The sequence below is a fragment of the Petaurus breviceps genome, unplaced genomic scaffold (assembly GCF_028583685.1).
Source record: "Petaurus breviceps papuanus isolate PSGF00001 unplaced genomic scaffold, PetGlider_PUasm1.0 90822, whole genome shotgun sequence".
NCBI lineage: Eukaryota > Metazoa > Chordata > Mammalia > Diprotodontia > Petauridae > Petaurus > Petaurus breviceps.
This window is the reverse complement of record NW_027187351.1, coordinates 2,788,502-2,811,481: the sequence shown is the minus strand read 5'-3', so window position 1 is coordinate 2,811,481 and position 22,980 is coordinate 2,788,502. Positions and strand designations below refer to the sequence as shown.

Below are 22,980 nucleotides of genomic sequence, written 5' to 3'. Positions count from 1 at the left end.
ATGTTATATTAGAATAAAGTGTATATATATATATATACACATAAGTTTGTGTATATAAATATGTATATATGTTTCAGGGACCCCAGGTTAAGAACCCATAGTTTAGTGGAAAGAAAACTGGATTCAGAATTATAAGACTTTTGTTTGCATATCAACTTGGCCACTTATTACTGGTCACACCATGTTGGGACAAGTCACTTGATCACTTTGGACCTCAGTTTCCTTAACTGTAAAATGAGACAGTTCGACTAGATAATTTAAAGGCCCCTTCAAGCTCTAAATCTTTGATCCTATGAATTCTTCCCATTGGTCTTTAGTGACCCATTAAAAAAAGATTTGACAAGAAAAGACTATATAGTGTATGTAATTTTCTTCCATGCTATTGGTCAGAAGCAAATGTCTTCTGTTAGAATTTGGAAACTTCTACTGATAAGTTTCCTTATTCTTCCCTTTGGAAGAGGCCACCAAGATGACAATGTCTGGCTTAGTTTCTTCTTTTCTTCTGGATCTCCTACAAAGTCTATGGCTAAACCTGAATGTGTGGGGAAAACCCTTCCTGAAAGGAACAGACGTTTCAGGGCAGCCCCGTACTTAGCCGAGGGAGCCTGTTCAATTAGTCCATTTAGCATGAGCTCCCCAGTTAGCCTCCCTCTGGAAAATAGGTGAGAAATTCTTATATTCCTCTCAATATGTTAATCAGACAACTGGTATCACAGTTCTCTAACTGTGTAATACCAGTCCCCCTTGGCAGATATATTTTATTTGGATAATGATGTGAAATTTAAGATCTACGTTTCAATTGTACAGAGCCATAGGCAGTTGTCAATTTTAGTGACAGACATAGACCTCGAGCTAAATTCCTGTGCACAAGCAAAAATTCCAACAAGCGTAGCACAATTCTAGTCCCTTAATAGAAATACATTTTCTCCCATTGAGGGGCAGTATTTTTAAACTGTGCATCGTGTCTCTTGGTACTGGCAAATCATTAATGCTCTCAAATATTTCCTTTAACACGGGCAGTGGTGACTCAAGCTATCAACCAGCCTGACAGGAAATCAGATGGTTATTACCTGATACCCTCACTTTTTTTTCCAGGAGAACAGTGCTGAATATACTCGATCCTTTATCCCTCAGCAGTTTCTCTAGTAATGTGGTTTGTTAATAGGTCCAAACTCTAAGGCAACGAGAAGAGGAGTCAAATGCTGCATTTCTAAGACCTTAGGATCCACAGACTGGGAAGAATTCCCACAGCTGATCTTGCTGTTGGCAATTACATTAAAGAAGCAGTCAGCGAGGGAACTCCATAGCTCCCGGCATTGGTAATGGGATGCAGGAGCCTCTCACCTCGAGGTCACTGGTTCAAATCCAACCATGGCTAATGGGAGCTGAGTGTGGTGCCTGGCATTCTAGGTGAAATTATTTGTTAGATTTGTGAAAACACATACATTGGCTCCTGGGGCTTGTTTATCAAAATAAACATCACAATTAGCCAGAGAAAGAGAGATTGAGAGAGAGAGCACTTACACATATCGGCTCCCATACTAAACTGCATGGATTTCATACTATGACCTAAAAGTAAACAAACATGGACTTTTGTCTAACTAGAAGTTCAAGAGAGTTCTAGACAGAAAGCTTTGCTTCCCGTTCCCCAGAAATTAAAATCTGGGGGCCATCAACAAAAGTAAATCTGCTAGTTTTCATGATAGCAATAGAACAACTTACGAGACATTACATTGGTAGTGCATATGGGGAACAGGGAGAAGCAGTGAGGGCATAAATGGGCACAAAGCCCTATCTGGACATCAATTTTCTTATCTGAAATAGGAAGGAGTTTTGGGCATGATGACCTCTAAGTTCTATAATTTAATGAGCTTTTAGTTAAGGATATGATCTATACCAGGGATGGGGAAGCTGTGGCTTCAAGGCCAATGTGGTCCTCTAGGTCCTCAAGTGTGGCCCTTTGACCAAATGAGGCCACACTTGAGGACCTAGAGGGTCACATGTGGCCTCGAGGGAACAGGTTCCCCACATCTGTGCATTCTGAGCAATTTAAGAATTGTGGGCAAATAGCATATTGTGTATCTTTATTCACTGGGTTCACAAAAGAGATAGTGTGGGTTGATGGAGAGGGCATTGGCTTTATAAACTGGAGATCTGGTTTCAGATTCTGATGATGCTACTTGGTACCTGTGTGACCTTGAGTCACTCCTGTCACTTCACTGAACCTCAGTTTCCCCACCTGTAAAATAACTGGTGCTGAACTAGATGAACTTCAAGGTCTCCTTCAGGTCTGGAGACAATAAAATCATGGTCTGTTTTGGGCCATGTTTAGGGCACTTCAGAGATTCACATCATGAAGCTTGGTAGTTCTTGCAGTCCTATCTCGCATCACCATTACCTAAGAAATATAAAGGAATGCTTGTTTTTTTTGGTCATTGCCTACTGGTTTAGTCAAGAACTCCTGCCCTTTGATCTCTTGTCTGCTTATAGACTCACAGAAAGCTAAGGCTGGAAGAGACCATCCATTTTGAACACTTCATTTTTACAAATGAGGAAACAGGAGCCCAGAGAAGGAATGTAAGAAGTTGGACCTTTAAATCAGGAACATTGTGCCACTTTGTGGTAACTAGAAGGAATGAGTGGATATTGTAAGGGAGATATTTAAGTTTCATGCAAAGAAGCACTTCCTAATAATTAGAGTTGTCATAAAGGGGCAATGGACTTCTTTAGAAAATAACAGATTTCCGCTCCAGATTTTTCAAGAAAGGCAAGATGAACATTTATCAGGCATTTTGTAGAGGCGATCCTTTTTCTTTTAATTATGGGATGGACTAGATAATCTCAGGGCAGCTAATGTCAGGCACAGTGGGTAGAGTGCTGGCCCTGGAATCAAGAAGACTTATCTTTGTGAATTTAAATCTGACCTCAGATACTGACTAGCTGTGTGACCCTGGGCAAGTCACTTCACCCTGTTTGCTTTAATTTCCTCACCTGTGAAATGAGCTGGAGAAGGAAATGACAAACCACTACAGTATTTTTGCCAAGAAAAACCTAAATGGGGTCACAAAAAGTAGGCCATGAGTGAAATGAATGAATAGCAGATAATCTCAGAAGTCTCTTTCAGCTCTAAAATTCTATAAAGCTAGATTCTCACAGTTTCAATTTCTCTTTGTGTAATGTATGGCAAATTAACTCCTCCTATTTCATAGAAGTAGTATAGTGTAAATAGCACAGACTCTGGAAAGTGGGGGCATGGGTTCAAATTTTACCTTTACTAATTGTATAATCTTGGGCAAGACATAACCTCCCTGTGACTCAGTTTCTTCATTTAAAAATGAAAGAGCTGGATTTGGTGGTCTATGTGGTCCTTTTAGTTCTTGATCTATGAAATAAATCTTAATTCTATGAAGTATAAGAAATAATGGGTCAATTCAAAGTACTTTGATGTCCTTCAACAAATTCATTTGAAAAAACTTATATTAATACAATTAATTGATATAATACAAATAATTAATACAATATCCAAGGCACCCCACAAATAAGAAGTTCATGGCAAATACACATAGATGTAGCATCATATCTTGTGTGTTAGGCATTTGATGTTTCCAAATCATATGTGTTCATTTATTTTTCTTTTAAGTAGTTAAAGATGGGGAGTTAGGGGGTATAAGGTGTAGAGTGCTGGGTTTGGAGTTAGCAAGACTAATATTCTTGAGTTCATATCCACTCCCAGACATTTACTAGTTGTGTGATCCTGAGCACAGCTTAAACCTATTTGCCTCAGTTTCCTTACCTGTAAAATGAGCTGCTGAATGGCAAATCATTCCAGTATCTTTGCAAAGAAAACCCAAATAGGGTCATTTGAAATTGTACAACATAGTAGGACAACAGTTAAAACCAACTTATTCTGTATGATTGGCTGACTTCACAACTATTACTCTGTGCTTCCATGGACACAGCCACTGGCAGTAGCCCTGGAAATACTATATTTATTCCTAAGCAGACTGATTGTCTGACTACTCAGGCCCCTTCTCATATTTCCCTCTAGTATGTAAACTCAGATTGCTTACTTAAATGAATCATCAATTGGCATTTCATTATTAGAGACAAAATCTCTTGAAAGATGAATGAAGCTTTCACTCACTTTAAAAAAAAAGTTTAACTCAATTCCATCCAAATCCATCTCATGTCCCTAGTTCCAGTTTTTAACTCTCTGGGGGAAAAGGATGCTTGCGGAAATTTTAACAATTTCCCAGGGAGGGAAAGTGATGGACTCATCATGTCTACCATGCTTTCAAACTAGATTAAGTGTGCCTTCTGCTTAATGTGCTCCTTGTTCAATGCCCTTGTCATCTTATGCAGGTTAATGCTATGCTGTGCTTGAACTGAACCCTGGGATTTGGAAACAGGAGCTGGTGGTTTGGGGTTTGTGTTGTTTGATAGTTTTGGGGATTCTGTGTCTATTGATCTCTAACATCTTCCAGATGTAATCAGACTTGCCCACTTTATAGCAAGAGCCCTGAAAGGCTGAGAAATATAAGGAAGAAAAATATAGAAAAAAAGAAAGAAGAAAAAATTCCACTTGACGGGCTTAAAAAAATTATTAGCAGAAGCTGCTAATAAACTTTGAGATGTTGTAGTAGGCTAGACACAGAGAAATGCCAACTGCATTAGAAACAAACCTGCCCATCAACGTTAAAGAATAAAGAAAATTAAGCTTGGTGAGGATAAGAATCAGAGCAGTAATACATGTTTGCCTTAGAAACAAACTTTCTATACTCTGTAGAATTCTGTCTAAGACAATAATAAGACCCAGTCTCCTACAGAGACTGACTAGCAGTTCAACTTTGCAGTGAGATCATCTGTCAAGCAGAAGCAAAAATAAAAAGATAATGAAAATATGCTTAGGAATTTAGAATATAACAACCTTATAACAAGGGACAGCTAGGTGGCACAGTCATGGGCTTGGAATCAGAAAGACTCATCTTTCTGAGTTCAAATCTGGCCTCAGACATTTACCATCTCTGTGTGACCCTGGGCAAGTAACTTACTCTTGTTCGCCTCAGTTTCCTAATCTATAAAAATGAGTTGTTGAAGGAAAAGGCAAACCACTTCAGTATCTTTGCCAAGAAAACCCAAATTGGGTCACAGAAAGTTTGGCACAACAGCAAAATGACTGAAATAACAATAATAGCCTCATAACTCAATAAAAAATGACAGCCACTCAGGGAAGCCAGATTAGGCCATCTAGGCAAAATTTTAAACTGGTTAAACCGGGCATAGCAAACCATTTAATACTGAAGAACTATCCAAGGGCTTTCATAGTAATGAACTCTATCTGAAACAGTAAATTAAGAAATATAATTAATATCCTGCTAAGAACCTTGGCTGTTGGTTCACTTAGGTGCCTTGACAAGATGCCCAAACATTATCAGGTAGGTGTGTGTGTTTGTGTGTGTGTGTATGTGTGCTTGAATGCACATCTTTGTTGATGTGTTTACACACATCAGCCATATATATGTGTAGACACACACACACACACACATATATATATATATATATATATATATATATATATATATATATATGCTCTTTTCCATGGGAGTACTATGCATTGAAAGCACTAGTAGCTCTTTTATTTTTATTTTTTGTTGTTTTGTATTTTCATTAGAAAGCAGACTCTCATATAGCTACAGAATCAGTCCATTACAGCAATGATGTCAAATTCAAGTAGAAATCATCCTACATGAGCACAGTAGGTGGCACAGGAGATAGAGTGCTGGGCCTGGAGTTAGGAAGATACATCTTCCAGAGTTTAAATCTGGCATCAGACATTTACTAGCTGTGTGACTCTGGGCAAGTAATTTACCCATGTTTGCCTCAGTTTCCTAATCTGTAAAAAATGAGTTGGTGAAGGAAATGGAAAACCACTCAAGTATTTTTGCCAAGAAAACTATTACTGGGGTAATGAAGAGTCAAACATGACTGGAATGACTGAACAACAACACAGTGTGAACACAGAAACAGAAATACTCAGAGAGAGAAACATATATATAATATCTAAATTACATATGTAAACATATTATATAAGGTATTATTTCTTTTTAAAGCAATCAAGGTTAAGTAACTTGCTCAAGGTTACATGGCCAGTTATTTCTAGGTGTGGTGCTAAGTATCTGAGCCCAGATTTGATCCCCAGGTCATACCGACACTGGAGCCGGTGCTCTTACTCGCTGTGTTACCTGGCCGCCCCATATATAAGGTATTCTAAAAGGCAATGCAGTTTTGAGTTATTAAAACTATTGAAGCTATTATGCCTCATTAGTCTTTTGGGACTCCCTATATATATGCACCCACACACTTTATATGCTTGTATATTCATATATGAGTAAGTATATACAAAATGTGTATGTGTATATGAATCTATATACATACATGTATATGTGATGGAAAGTTCTTAGAAAGTAATAATCTCTCTGGCTAATCATTGGAAATTGAAGAGATGCCCATCACTAGGGGAAGAACTAAAAGAGCTGTGGTATAGGATTGTGATGGGATATTATTGTGCTATAAGAAATGACAAGCAGGATGACTTCAGAAAAACCCAGAAAGACTTATTTGAACTGATGCATGGTAAAGTGAGCAAGATAATGTTCATAGTAAGCAATATTGTCAGATAAAGAATTGTGAATGACTTTGCTATTCTCAATGATCCAACACAATCCCAAAGGACTAATGATGAAACATAGTACTGCCTCCAGAGAAAGAACTGATCTTGTTTGAATACACACTGAAGCATGCTATTTTTCACTTTCTTTCATTTTTCATTTGAGTCTTCTTTTATAAAATTACTTATATGGATATATTATATATAAATGCATATCTATAACATATCTGATTGCTTACCATTTCAGAAAGAGGGGAAGGGAGGGAGTGACAAATAGAATTTGGAACTCACAACTTTAAAGTTTTTTTTTTTAAAGCAACCACCCCAAGAAGCAGCTAGGTGGCACAGTGAATAGAACACTGGCCCTGGAGTCAGGAGGACCTGAGTTTAAATCCAGCCTCAGACACTTGACACATTTACTAGTTGTGTGACCTTGGACAAATCACTTAATCCCAATTGCCTTGCCTTCCCCCCTCAAAAACACAAGTAAAAGCAATCACCCCTCTTAGGTAACCTACATGGGGATCATGTAGGCTGCATGATACTTTATACAAGGCAACAGCTAAAACAAACTTCACTTATTTTTACCCGCTACTTGACTCATTACATTATTAATATTTTCATCCCAGGTTCAAAAGCAATAAAAAAATATGTCCTTATATTTCCTGATAAATTTCTAAAATTACAATATATTTTTCATGCATAGTTCTTTGATTGTACCCCACTTTGTTTAAACTAGAGAAATCTCTTTTCCAGTAAGTTTTTTTTACATCTCTCCATAGAAGCACAACCCACTAATCTTTTGGGCTAATATAAATGATAAATTTACTAGCTATACCTTTATTAATATCTTACCAAACAATAAAAGTAAGACATAAATAAATTTTTATTATATATCATTTGTGAGAAAAGATCACAGGCAGAATCACCTCTGACCACTAATTAAAAAGTCTTTTAAATTATGGAAATAGTCCTATATTAAATTCTCAGGATAGTAGCAAAGATCTCTAAGTTTTCCTCATAATGTGACTGTGAGATAAGAGTTTAAACTCAGTTCTCCAAAGAAATGTATCTCCAGGTTCTTCTTCTTTGAAAATCAATTCAGTTTCTCAGGAAATGTTATCTTAAGTCATTTATTTTGTTACCTTACCCATTCCCTCTCCAGAATTCACAGTTAACAGACTTTCTATTGGCTTAAAAAAATTCTAGACCTCAGGATTCCCTTCCCTCTCAGAGATTTAGTAATAGTAGCCATCATCTCTGTGGAAAAAGCTTTTAAAGTTAGCATTAGAGATATATTTTGATTTTATATTTATATGTATGATACATAGGCATAAACAATGAACTTGTGATTTCATTGTTATAAGGAGCTGTCAGATAAGGAATCACTTCTACTTTTGCAGGATGGGCTCTCCTACAATCTTAGTAGCCTTGACCATTGAGTGGTTAAGTGAGTTGCCCAGAGTTACAGAGCAAGTATGTGTTAGTGACAGGAAGTGAACCCAGGTTTTCCTGGTTGTGCGAATAGCTCTCTATTCACTACCTCATGCTGCCTGTTATATGCTACACACATACATACACAAAAGATATATCTAGATATAAATATATGTCATGCATGTGCTATAACCCATATTTCTATTCATGAACATGCCTAGATTATATATACACAGGTATACATAGAAATGCATATGTAAATATAACATATATAATAGCAATATTGTGATATAATTCATAAATTTATATATGATATATTTCTGAGAGTCAATTTATATATGGCATATAGAATTTGAACAAATGCAACTGCATGTACAAAAATAAAGGAAGATAAATAATTAAAGGGATAGACACCAGTCATGATTAGGAAGTACAGCCATCATAATAAAATTTTTGTTGCTATGTTGTTTCAAGTTGTGTTCAATTCTTTGTGATCTCATTTGGGGTTTGCTTGGAGAAAATGTTGGAGTGTAAATGATGAGGAAACTGAGGCAAATAGTTAAATGACTTGGACAGGGTCACACAGCTTGGAAGAATCTGAAGCCAGATTGAAACTCAGGAAGATGAGTGTTCCTGACTCTAGACCTGGTACTCTGTCCATTGTGACATCAAACTGCCCCTAATAATAATAAAAAGATACCATATAAATTTATTTACAAATTAGTGTTTTACCAATCAAACTACCACAATGTTACTGCACAGACAAAAAAAATCAAGTAATTTCATTTGGAAGAACTAAAGTTCTATAATCATAATAGAAATAATGAGGGAAAAGTCAGACTGAAATCAAAGGGCACTTTCAGATAACAAGCTACATTAAAAAGCAGCAATCACAGAATCTACTTGGAATGGGTGATTATTATTTTTTAAAGAGCAGGTCAGTGTAACAGACTACTTAAGCAGGAATCAGAAATGATTACACTCAATTGATTAATGTTGATTAAACTCAATAATATAATATTTCTGGAAGGAATTTCTATTTGAGAATATTGAAAAAAGAGCAGAAACTGTTTTGGTTAAATAAATGAATGAATGCAACATTTCTCAGCAGCGTTTTATAACATAAGCCACAGAAAGGTCATAAGATCTAAATATAAAAAAAGTCAAATCTTTTAAAGAAACTGAGGAAAGTGGAAGAAGATAACTTTGACAACTATGGCGAGCAGGAAAATTCCTAACCAACTAAGAGAGAGGAATTTACAAAGGATAAAACGGAAAAGTTCCATTGCATAATATGAAAATAGGATTTATATGAACCAAATCAAGGCAACTAAAATGAGGAGGGGAACTTATCATTTGTGGGGAGATCAACAATGTTTGCAACACATTTCTTATATAGGTCTGATAGCCAAGATATATTGGATTTTAATGTAAGCATGCCATTCCCTAATAGAGAAGTGATCAAATGATATGAATAAATAGTTTTCAAAGTGACTTTAAATTATTAGTGATTATGTGAAATACTGAGCCAAATCAATAAGAAATATTCAAGGAAAAAAAGCAATTCTGAGTTGGTAAAGACATCATAGTCATTTCCAGTTATAGCTTTCCCCTCACAAAGGTTTTTGTCAGTGTCAGGAGACCATAAGTTCCATAGCACTGGGCATCCACACTGATTTTTCCTCTTTTCTTTCTTCCCCAGCTCTCTTATGTGTAAAGAAAGGATAAAAATGTGGTAATAATTTTTTAAGTTGTGAGAAATTAAGCAGTGAGAATGCAAATCAAGCTTCAAAATGAACAAAGCACTGCTAAGAAAATATCACAGATATTTTAAATATTTACCTATCGTCCATCTACTTACCTTTATCAAGCCATCCATTTATCTATCCACTTGCCTATCTGCTTGTTTGCTTTCCTGCCTAACTGAAATCTCTCTCTGTCTCCCCCTCTCTCTCCCCCGTGTCTCTCTCTCTCTCTCTCTCTCTCTGTTTGTCTCTGTCTTCCCCCTCTCTATTTCTCTGTCTCTATCCCCCTCCCTCCCTCTCTGTCTCTCTCTCATTTAATATAATTAAGGGAGATAGGGAATGGATCTGTGATTTCATTGGTATAAAGAACTCTTAAGTAAGGAAACCCCTTCCACCAAAGGAGGCTGTTACTTTTTTTCTGCAACTTCTACAATCTTGCAGAGCTGCCTAGAAGACTGAAAGGTTTGTGACTTGCTCAAGTATGTATCAGATGCAGGATCTATGTCCATATCTTCCTGGATGCAAAGCTGGATCTCCACATTCAAATTATATTGTATTTCCAATGTGACTAAAAGAAATAATAATCAATTCTAATAATATTAAAAGCTGCTCATTGAAATCTAGTTCATATTAACAAGCATTTTGTAATTGCCTACAATGGGCAAGGCTCTGAGGACATAAAAACACACAAAGACCTAATCTACCTGATCTTTAGGTACTCACATTCCAATAGAATGTAGATAGTCCATAGGCAAACCATTAAATAAGACTGTTGCATCTGGCTGCATTTTAGACTCTCATTAACAAACAGAGGGGCAGCTAGGTGGCACAGTGAATAGACCACCAGCCCTGGAGTCAGGAGGACCTGAGTTCAAATCCATCCCCAGACACTTAACACTAGCTGTGTGACCTTGGGCAAGTCCCTTAACCCCAATTGCCCTGCCTTCCCCCCTCCTAAAAGCAAAACCAAAACAAAACAAAAACCAAAAACAACAACAAAACCCTCCCCAAACCAAAACAAATAGAGAAGTCATCGTCAGCACCACCCAGTGTCCAAATGGCATTGTACCTGGTCCAGTCCAAGTCTCTAAAAGTAGAATTAGCTGTATAGCATTCCTGCCACATCTGCATCTAACTAGATGATGATAACATGGGCAAGCATATAAGACAACCAAAAATAGAGGAAAGGAACATGAAGAGATGCACCAGGAGGGAGTTTCATTTGCATATATGGATCTTGTTGGGGGTGGGCAAGCATCCCTAGCAGTGCCCTGCTAAGAGTAGAGACTCATAGGTTTGCTCTTGTTGATTATAATTATAATAGTTTATTTAGAATCTCAGTGCCATGTTCTTGAAGTTCTGAACTCAAATTTAAGATAATTGGAATTACTATTAGCTATTTGAGAATGTCCCAAAAGTCTTAGGGCAGTTTTAACAGTGTATGCAGAAGGAGTCCTAAAAACTTAGGGAAATTTTCAGCTGATAAAGCTTAGACTTTTGAGATATCTTCAATGTGCACATCTATAGCTAGTCCCTATAGTAAGAGCTCCTAACCTTTTTCATGTCTTTCATGGACCCTTATAGCAGTCTGATATAGCCTATGTCCCCCTTATCAGAATACTATTTTTTTTTTAAGCAATTGGGGTTAAGTAACTTGCTCGAGGTTACACAGCCAGTGGGTGTTAAGTATCTGAGGCTGGAACTGATCCCAGGTCTCCCGACTCTGGGGTCCCGGTGCTCTTACTCATTGTACCACCTGGCTGCCCCTCAGAATACTATTTTTAAACACATAAAATAAAATACATAGGATTGCAAAGGAAAATAAAGGTTGTTAAAAATAAAGATATATGATTTTTTTTTTCCATCCAAGTTCATGCATTCTCTGAAATCTATCCGTACATCACTTGGGAGTCTGTAGATTCCAGGTTATGACCCTCTGCCAAAGGAGATGCCAAAAGATCCCATTTGATAACCTTCTGATCCTCTATAAAAATATATCAGGTGGCCCTTTCTAAGGGTGAATTTCTCTATCAGGGTTTGCAGCCTGTAATTGCCACCCTCATAGAAATGCAGAGTATGCCTCCCCCTCCTCCTTTCCTATAACAGAGGGAAATGACAATAAGATTAAGGATAGGGGGGTTGATTATTTCAGCCAAGCGAAACTTTAGCCTCCTGCCCCCAGCTCCCATCTCAGAAACTGATGGCCTTCTATTTGTTCTCGGCTGCAGAATTCTTCATTAAAGTTGAGGAATTAAATATAGCACTTTAGCTAATTAATTATGGTTTGATCGTTTTGACACCTCCAAATGACTCAGCCACATACCTTGGAGCTCTGTCAACTCAATCGCATCTTTGTTTTTGTTGCCTTTAACCAACAATGAAGACTAATGCCACTCTTTCTAGTTTTCGATCACCTCTACAGAAGTGCTCCCCTGGCAATGTGCAAGGACAGACCTAATTAATCCCTCATCTGCCCTCCGTGGTGTCTATACATCACACTGGCAGTTGGAACTGCTGCTTGTTCTAAGGCTATTGCTGGAATGAAAAGCTCATCTGTTTTTCAATAATTTTACCACAGGTGGTGATTTGTAATTAGAAAGGGCAGAATCCAAATTTTGTAGAAATCCTACCCCTTCCTTTAAAGCAGGGGAGACAGAGGGGGAGGAGAGGAATGAAATAAAAATCTTTCTCAGTGGGGAAAAGCATTAACTTTAGCATCAAGTTGAACAATAGAATTCTAAGACTTTTTTTTATAGAGGCAAATAGTTTTGTTTTGTTTCTTTTATTGATATAGTTGGGTACAGATTAAAGAAAAGGGACTTGGAGAAATAAACAAACCTACAAGATAGTCTGGAAGAACTAGAGCTTTTCCGAGCTTCCTGAGTTGGAAGAGGTGGAGATTCAAGGTGATTTTCTCTAGTCCATCAGACTTCAGGCTGCCATTTGGCTTATAGGCAGTTAGGTGATGCAGTGGATAAAGTGCTGGGCCTGGAGTCAGGAAGTCCTGAGTTCAAATTTGACCTCAGACATTTAAGTAGCTATGTGACCATGTAAGTAGCTGTGTGACCTTGAACAAGTCACTTAACTTCTGTTTGCCCCAGTATCCTACCTGTAAAATAGAAAGAATAGCAGCACCTACCTTGAAGGGTTCTTGTGACTATCAAATGGGATAATATTAGTAGAAGCTATATAAATGCTTATTCCCTTCCCTTTCTTTTCATGCCTTAATGTGAAGGTATGTATCTGTAATCTTAGAACTTTGTTCCCTTGGGTAAAATTGGCCGATAGTCTTAAATGGTGTTTATCACAGTAGTATCATATGGAAGGGTATATCTACAAGTATATATTTGTGGGTATGCATATTCTTATATGCACATGTGTGTAAATACACATGTGTACATATATGTATGTGCATAGGAATGGAGAAAGTGTTTATTAAGAACTTGCTATCTGGGAATACAGAAAATCATGATGGTCTGTACTCTCAAGGAACTCACTCTAATGGGAGAAAAAACACAAATAGACAGCTTCAGTTGAAAGTCAAATGAAAGGTCTCATTGTCCTTAGGGTGAAAATGAAAAGGAGATGTTAATTCTTCTTCAATGCCATTTCCACTAATAAAATCATATCATTTCCTGATGCCATGACAGTACCAAAGACTTTGATGAAAAGAAAAGAACTTTCTTTTCTGGGTCTTTGATTGATGCGACTTGCAGGAACAGTTATCAGGGAGCGTCTCCATAAACATTGCTTCCTGTTACCATGTTTGAGGGTACCAGTCTGGGGTCATTGCTATTCCAGAGGCTCTTGGGTTCAGACATCTGAGCTATCTCCATTAGACTATAAAGGGAGATGATAGTCAAGGCAACGATAGTTGTTCAACTTGTCTGGTACGTACTGTCTCTTGTCTCTCCCTCAGATAGGCCGACCTGTTTGTTCTTGACTTGATGTTTGTTAGGTCAGTGCTTAGACTATTTGGGGATAATGAAGCAATACATGAATCACTGAGTAGGAAAATCTTGTGATTCAGTGGACCTACATAAAGGGGACTGATCCTACTAGCCTTCTCTTCCTTTTACCTTCCAGGTGACTTTATATAACTCTGGAATTTCTTTTTTTTTTTCCAAATGCTTTATTAAATTCTGATTTAAATCATTTCAGTCAGATTTTGAGTTACAAATTTTCTCCCTGTGTTCTCCCTACCCACCTCCTCAAAATAGCAGTCCCACAGGATATCTCCTCCTCCAATCTGCTCTCTCCCATATTTTCTCCCATACCCCTTTCGACTTATCCAGTGGATCTATATGCCCCAGTGCCTGTATATCTTATTTCCCAATTACATGTAAAATAGTTTAATAATAGTATATATATATATATATGTATATATATGAGTATTTGATTTTAAAACTTTGAATTCCAGATTCATTCCCTTCCTCCCTTGTCACTCACCCTTACTAGGAAGATAAGCAGTTCAGTATAGGTTGTACATGTGTGGCTAATGCAAAACAATAACATAGTAGATATATTGTAAAAGACTGACTATATTTCCCTCCCTCCTATCCCACCTCCCACTTATTCTATTCTCTACCTTGATCCTGTCCCTTTTCAAAAGTGGGCAATTCCAACTTCCCTCCCCCAGCCTACCCTCCCTTCTATCATCCCCCCTCTCATCTCCTTCCTCCACTACTCTCCTGGAGGGTGAGATACACTATTTAGTGTGTATTTCACTCCCTCCTCAAGCCAAATTCAATGGGAATAAGGTTGACTATTTCCTTTTGCCTTCCTATTCTTCCCCTCCATTGTAACCATTTTCTCTTGCCTCTTCTATATGAGATCATTTACCCCATTCTGTCTCTCCCCATCTCCTCTCATTATATTCCTCTCTCACCTCTTAATTCTTAATTTCACCTCTTAAGTATCATCCCTTCCTCTTAAATTGGTCCTGTGCCCTGTATCTATGTATACCTCTAAACACATATACACACATTCACATATGTATTCATATGCCCATATACCCTCGTGTGTGTGTATGTATATATATATATATATATATTCCCTTCAATGACTGAGAAAAATTTCATAAGTTTCAATTATTATTTTTCCATATAGGAATGTTAATAGTCCAACTTTGATATGTTCCTTATGATTTCTTTTCCCTGTTTACCTTCTCATGCTTCTCTTGCTTCTTGTATCTGAATGTCAAATTTTCTATTCAACTCTGTTTTTTTCAGCAAGAATTTTTGAAAGTCCTCTATTTCACTGAATGACCATATTTCCCCCTGAAATATGATACTCAGTTTTGCTGGGTAGGTGACTCTTGGTTTTAATCCTAGCTCCTTTGATCTCTGGAATATCATATTCCAAGCCCTTCGATCCCTCTTTGTAGAAGCTGCCAGATCCTGGGTTATCCTGATTGAGTTTCTACAATATTCAAATTGTTTCTTCCTGGCTGCTTGTAATATTCTCTCCTTAATCTGAGAATTCTGGAACCTGGCTATAATATACCTAGGAGTTTTCTTTTTGGGGTCTTTTTCAGGAGGTGATCGGTGGATTCTTTCAAACTCTATTTTGCCCTGTGGTTCTAAAATGTCAGGGCAGTTTTCTTTGAGAACTTCCTGGAGGATGATTTTTAGGTTCTTTCTTTGATCATGGCTTTCAGGTAGTCCAATAATTTTTAAATTATCTCTCCTGGATCTATTTTCCAGGTCAGTGGTTTTTCCCATGAGATATTTCACATTGCCTTCTATTCTTTCATTTGCTTGGATCTGTTTAACAGCATCTTGATTTCTCATAAAGTCATTAGCTTCCATTTGCTCCAATCTAATTCTGAAGCAATGATTATCCCCATTGAGCTTTTGAGATTCTTTTTCCATCTGGCAAATTCAGCTTTTTAAGGAATTCTTCTCCTCATTGCCCTTTTTAGCCTCTTTTGCCATTTGAGTTAGTCTATTTTTTAAGGTGGGATTTTCCTCAGTTAGGCTGTTGACTCTCATTTCATAATTTTATTGCATCATTCTCGTTTATCTTCCCAATTTTTCCTCCACTTCTCTTATCTGCTTCTTAAGGTCCTCTATGCCCTGTAACCAGCTCATATTTTCCTTTGAAGCTTTTGGTGCAGGAGTTATGACTTCACTGTCTTCTTCCTGTTCCATGCTTTGCTCCTTTTTGTTCCCCAAATAGGAGTCTAATGTTGAATCTTCTTTCTGCTTTGTTTCCTTTGCCTGGTCATGTCGCCCCTCAGTCACTTGACCTCTGGGCTTTTTGCCACAGTAGGCCTCTGCCACCAGACAGGTGAGCTTTCATCCCAAATGCTGGGGTTATCTCAGCTGTTGGAGGTATTAGATGGGTGCTCTCTCTCAGGTCTTCACATGCTCTGGCAAGATGGACACACACCCCAGGACCTCTACCCTAGACTGCAATCCAGATTCAAGCAGTTTAAAGCAAGAGCGATTACCCCTCAGACTGGTGCTTGGTCCCCCTACACTCTGCAGGCCAGGAACTGAAGCTGCCATGTGGAGCTGGCTGGCTGTGCAGGCATCTCAGAGGCTTCTCTCCCCGGGGGGGGGAAGCCACGCACTTCCACTTACTGGGTCCCAAAGTCCAGACTGCACTGACCTCTCACTTTGTCCTTCGCATCTATGTGTTGATAAATCTGGAAAGGGCCACAGCTGCTGCTGATCTGGAGTCCCTCCAGCCAGTGGCTAGTCAGGCCCACCCTGGGGCTAAAGCCTTGGTGTGGGGCTGGGCTTGGCTCCCAGAGCACTGCACTGGCCGATTCCTGCCAGCCTGCCAGGCTGTCGTCAGCAGGAGGTTAGCTTCTCTGTGTCATTTTGTGGGTTCTGCAGCTCCAAAGTTTGTTTAGAGTCCCCTTTTTACATGGATTGGGGAAGGTGGAAGCTGGAGCAGTGGGGAGGTCCTGCTTCTACTCTACCATCTTGACTCCACCCCCTCATAACACTGGAATTTCAATGAGGGATGAAGGAAGAGCATCACTCCAATTTCCCAACTCTGGTCAACATGTGGCTGTGAGCACATGGGTACTAAAGTACATTATGTTACCTAGGGGAGCCTGAGGTTAGATATTAGATCACTAGTTGACTCATGTTTTGTGCTTCTTTCTTGAATATAAGTAACTCACCCACAATCTCAAAATGGATATGTCCAGGCTTAGAGATGATCCTATTAATCTGAAAGGTCCTGGTTCCCTTGATTGGAGCTGAGTGGAAGCAGAAGTTTCTGTATTAGAGAAAATTACCACTAATAAGAGAAATAGAATAATCTCTGGTCAGTTGTATATAAGACATGGCCTTTGAGAGGACAGTGTAGAGTTTAAGTGAAATATAGTAATGACTCTTCATAAGTCTACAAACTGCTTTAAGTTCTGATGAATTTTAAGTCTCAATTAGCCAAGAGAATATGAATCCTGTTTTGAGCCTTTTTGCCAATGTTTATATATGAGTACTTTGTATATAGCATTTCTTTTAGAAAATAGAAAATAAAAATATTGGAAAATAAGTGCCCACCTCACCCTAATTCCCAATGTATACTGAGTACCTTTATATTCTGTCCTTTGTGGATATATGAGCCAAAACCTAAGCCTTAAACAATTTCCCTTCATAAAAAGACAAAGTGTGTGAGAAGAGGGGCCCTAAATTTTCTTATTAGAGGTCTGGTTCTCCTAAGAATCACAAACTCTATCTCATTTCTTATATAGATCCAGAATAACAAGAGGTCCCTTAAGACAGGAAACATGTACATAGTACTCCAGTTCATTGGTCTGAGAAATACTTCTTATGATTAGAGCAATGGAAAAAAAAACATTAAGTACAAGATTTATACAAACTAAATAGAATTATTTTAGTGGGTAATGGGTATATATTAGCAGCTGAGGGAATCAGGAAAGAAAATCAGGGAATCTTAAGTTGGAGATGCCTCTGGAGTTGAACTTTTCAGGGAACTAGGAATTCTAAGAGGTAGAGATAAGGAGAAAATGCAGAGAACCATGGGAAACCATAACTGGCTCCATTCATATGAGTCTTTGTGTACCCACACAAGTGGAATTTACCTGGGCTAAAGGTGGTAGGGTAGAAATTATCATGAATATTTAGAATGCTAATGATTTCATGATTCTTCCTTTATGCTATTCTGCTTTGTTAATCATATTCTACTAGAATTCTACTCTAACTATTGGAGGACAAGACCCTTGCTTTACAATTTGTTTTAAACCCTAGCATGCTTAGTGAAGTACCCTAATCATTATTTTTTTGCTGCAAAAAAAAACCATAAATGAAAGAAAGCTATCTTATCCCATATCATTCACTATTAAGAAGTTATGAAGGGAAAAACTTGCTTGGTAATTAACTCTTAAGTTCAAATCTGGCCTTGGACATTTCCAAGATGTGTGGTGCTGATCTCACACAAAACTATAATAAAAAGACAGCATTCAAAAAGATTAGAAGAGAAACTGAATAATGTTCAGAGAAACCATAGGTAATGCAATAATAATAACAAAATATATGAGCACCAAACAGTGTACTGTCTTAGTACTTAAGGGAAAGCTAATTTAATTATGGGGGAAAATAAATAGTAAAAGTATAAGAGTTGGAAACTTAATGTACCCTACTCAGATGTAGTCCAATCTAAAAAAGACATAAATAAGAAATGCTATAAGAATACAAATAGAATTGTTTTAAAACTTAGATATATCTCTTGCAGTTACTATGTGAGAACCAGAAGGAGTATATAAGATTTTGGTGCACTTGTTACCTTTTTAAAAATTGGCCCAGTACTAAGGGGTATTAAAATTCATGAACAAATGTAGAAAATAGAGATATTACACTTATCCTTAAGACAAATATATAATAAAATTATAACTAATAAAGATCATGTAAAGAAACTTAGTTGGAGACTGAATAATGTAGTCCTAAAGTATATGTGGATCAAAGAACAAAAAATAAAAAATGATGCATAACTTCATTTATCTATTGAATACCTTCTATGAAATAGATATGGTCCTGATACCTAAACCACAAAGAAAGAAAACTATAGATCAACATCTCAAATGAGTATCAATAAAAAATATTGAATAAAATACTAACAGAGAGCATATAGCAACACATTATAAAAATATACAATATAATTAGGTTGGATTTATACCAGAAATGTAGAGTTGGTTCAATAAACATAATACACTATATAAACATAGTAAAAGCATAATAGATCATAACAATAACAAAAATAAAATCGCATTATTATAGCAATGGTTGCAGAAAAACATTTGAAAATGCAATAAAAAGCATAGTAGCAAAGACTTTTTCTTAATATGGTAAGTGGAATTTATCTAAAACCTAAAGTTGTCATCGTGTGCAATGGAGAATTGCTAGAGTCCTTTCTAGCACTTTTATTTGATATAAATCTAGAAATGATTCATATTCTAGAATAGATGAATGATAAATATATGAAAAGATTCTAGAATAAATTGGAAATCCCTAGCAATGAAGCAAGAAAAAGAAATTATGAAAATAAACATAGAAAAGAATAAAATAAAATATTGCATATAATTTAGAATAGCCTAAAGATTCAACTAAAATAATTTGAATAATAACTTCAACAATGTATCACAATATAAAATAAACACACAGAAAGCATCAACCTTCCTATTCGTTACCAACAAAATGCAACATAATGGGTTAACATTTTAAACACAAAATAGCCATAGAAAATAAAAACTTTCTCGTTGATCCCTTATTAAAATGATTATTGATTGTGTGAATAATATGTAAATATATGAATATATAAATATATTATATAGGATTTATATTTATGATGGACATTCTCTTACTTTCTAATTATTTGCTATCATAAAAAGAGCTGCTATAAGTATTTTTTGTACTTGTGGGTCCCTTGAAAACTGAATTTCTTTGAGGATATAGACCTAGTGCTACTATTGCTAGGTTAAAAAGTATAAACAGCATAGTAACTTTTAAGGGCATAGTTCCAAATTGCTTTTCAGAATGGCTTTATCAATTAACAATTCCACCAATAATGCATTAGTAGGCCCTCTAATATTTGTCATTTTTCTTTTTTTTTAATCATCTGTGCCAAGGTGTGAGGCAGAACCTCATAGTTGCTTTCATTTGCATTTTTCTAAAAATTAGTGATTTATAGTATATTTTCACCTGGCTATTGATAGCTGGAGTTTCTTCCTTTGAAAACTGCCTGTTCATATCCAAAAGATTACTTTATAGAAAAAACACAAAATAATAACAAAATTCATCTGGAGAAACAAAAGATGAAGATCTCAAGGGAAATAAAGAGGGAGAAAAAGCAGAAAGGAAGGGAACCTAACAGTGCCATATCTTAAACTACACTACAAAGCAGCAATCATTAAAACCATTTTCTAGTGGATTAAAAAAAGTAGAAAAGTTTATCAATGGAACAGATTAGGGATACAAACAGAGTAGCAGAGGGTTCAGTAAACCCAATGATACCAACTACTGGTTACTAGAAGGGAGAATTCAATGTGGGAGTTATGAAGTACAAGATATAAAGAGTCACTACTCATCAAAAACTGCTGGAAAAATGCAAAACAATCTGGGAGAAATTAAATTTAGACTAACATCATCAAACACAATATGTTACAATAAGTTCTAACTGGCTAAAAGGTGATGTCACCAACAATGTATAGAAGGTAAGGAGATAACACTCACCACTCTGGAGAGGGGGAGAGTTCTTGACTAAAAAAAGAATAGAAATGATTAAAATGTGATAATTTTGATTATATAAAAATGTTTTTGCACAAATAACATCAGTGTTATTAGATTCAGAAGGGAAACCATGAACTGGAGGGAACTCTTCATAGCAAATTTCTTAAATAAGAATAAGATATCCAAGATATATAGGAATTGATCCATATGTGCAAAAATGAGTCATTCATCAATAGATAAATGGTCAAAGATTATATACAGAAAGTTCTCAGAAAAAGAAATGCAAGCTTTCAACAATCATACCCTAAAATGCTCCTAATTACTACTAATAAGAGAAATGCAAATTTAAACAACTCTGTAGTTCTACCTCATACACATCAGAATGGCAATGATCGTAGAAAAAAAAATTGGTGGTGGCATTCTAAGAAGACAGCCTCTCTATATGTTATTGATTGAACTAACCCTCTAGAAAGCAATTTGGAACTTTGTATTACAGAGTGACTAAATTAAACACATATACCCTTTGATTCCCCAATATAAATACAAAATATTTATCCCAAAGAGATCAAAGACAGAGGTAAAACAAAGGTGTACAATATTTATAATGGCACTTTTTGTTGTATCAAGGAACTATGGTGCAGCTAAATGGAACAGTGGATAGAGAGCTGTTCCTGAAGTCAGGAAGACTTTTTTTTTTTTTTTGCCTTTTGGAGGGCAATTGGGGTTAAGTAACTTGCCCAAGGTTACACAGCTAGTTTTTTGTGTGGGTGTTAAGTGTCTGAGGCCAGAACAGAACTCAGGTCCTCCTGACTCCAGGCGGACACTTTACTCATTGCACCACCTAGCCACCCCAAGACTCATCTTCTTGATAACAAATCTGGTCTTACTCTCTGTGTGACCCTGGGCAAGTCACTTAACCCTGTTTGCCTCAGTTTCTCATCTGTAAAATGAGCTGGAAAAGGAAATGGTAAACCACTCTCACATCTTTACCAAGAAAACCCCAAATGGGGTTACAAACAGTCAGGCATTACTGAAATGACTAACAACAAAGAAATAGAAGTAAAGTGAAGAGGCATTAATTTTGGGTATAGCTGAACAAATCATGGCATAGGAATCTAATAACATTATTGACATATAAGAAGTAATGAAAGGAACTGTGATAGTAATGGAATGTGGAGATTCCCCTGTATTGGGCTTGGTTTTCAAATTGATTGTATTAAAACCCAGAGCTTGTTAATCCCACCTGTGGGATGGACTTTTGATGTGAAAAGAAAGTCCTGACTGGGAGGAGCTGGTGACGTAGATTTGGAGAGACACAGGAGAGAGGCGGAAGTTCTTTTTAGCAGCAGCACCTCGTGGAGAGGGAGAGACTAAGAGATTGCTGGTGGCCGCTTTGAATTGCCCTGGACTTTTGAGACCTGCCCCCTGAGCTGCCAAGGACTGAGGAGACATGGCTGTTTTGCTGGTACTTTGTCTGTCTGTTTTGATGTTATTTTGCCAGATTTGTCCACTGGTGAAAGACTGTCCTGTTGAAGAAGTCCTGGAACCTGGCATTTGGTTAAGAAGGCCTGAGACTGTCCTGCAGACAGAGAGTGAATACTGTCCACTGGTGAGGGACAGTACTGAGAGTGAATACTGTCCACTGGTGAGGGACAGTACTGTTGTTGCAGGGGTCTGGAGACTGTCCGGCAGACAGAATGAATACTGTCCACTGGTGAAGGACAGTGCTGTTGTTGCAGGGGTCTGGGAGCCTTTCTGTTGGTTCAGAAGCCCTGAAGAAGGATTTTCTTGTTGTATGTTTACAGAAATCCTGGGAGAGGGCTTTGCTAATGTGTTCAGGGGTTCTAGGACTGTTCTACAGACAGAGGATAAATTCATGAAGGGACTGGCAATGTATCTTATGGCCTTGCTAAGCCTTGTCTCTCCAGGAACTAAGATTGCTGAGAACTTGCCTCGTGTCAAGATGAAGAAAAGACCTCCATTTGGGTATTAAGTGCTGTGTTTAAACTTGATGTAACTCTGGGGTAGATTCAATTGTGATCCAGGGGTGGGGAACTTTTGACCTTTTTGTGTTCTATGGTTGAGCAAATGAATGTATTTTACTTATGTTTGGAAACTAATCTCCATTTGAGAAGAGGGGCTTTGTGGTGGACTTAATTAAGGTATAGCCTAGGGGTGGAGAAGTATTTGGAACCGAGACTTTGTAATTGATTGAATGATTGGAAAGTCCTGGGGTGGGGTAGGCCTTGGAGATTATTTAATCACACTTAGTAAATGCTGTATTTGGAATGATGTCATGTTTCGATTTTCTCTGTTCTGGGTTTGTTACTGAATAAAATAGAGAGCATCTATGCTGGTATTTTGAACCTGGGAAGTTGCCTTTGCTTGGTATTACATTACAGGAACACATAAAAATAATCTGGGAAGA

General features: G+C 37.2%; 2 long non-coding RNA genes across 2 annotated transcripts in view; one reads left to right on the top strand and one right to left on the bottom strand.

Annotated features, from left to right (window-relative positions):
- LOC138148135 (uncharacterized) overlaps positions 1 to 22,980 on the top strand; it is a 273,099-nt gene that overhangs the window by 24,356 nt on the left and 225,763 nt on the right. The window lies entirely within an intron of this gene.
- The window catches only part of LOC138148134 (uncharacterized), a 411,090-nt gene continuing 408,331 nt past the window's right edge, over positions 20,222 to 22,980 (bottom strand). The window contains exon 5 of the long non-coding RNA XR_011164980.1: positions 20,222 to 20,582. This is a non-coding gene — a long non-coding RNA (uncharacterized lncRNA). The remainder of the gene's footprint in view (positions 20,583 to 22,980) is intronic.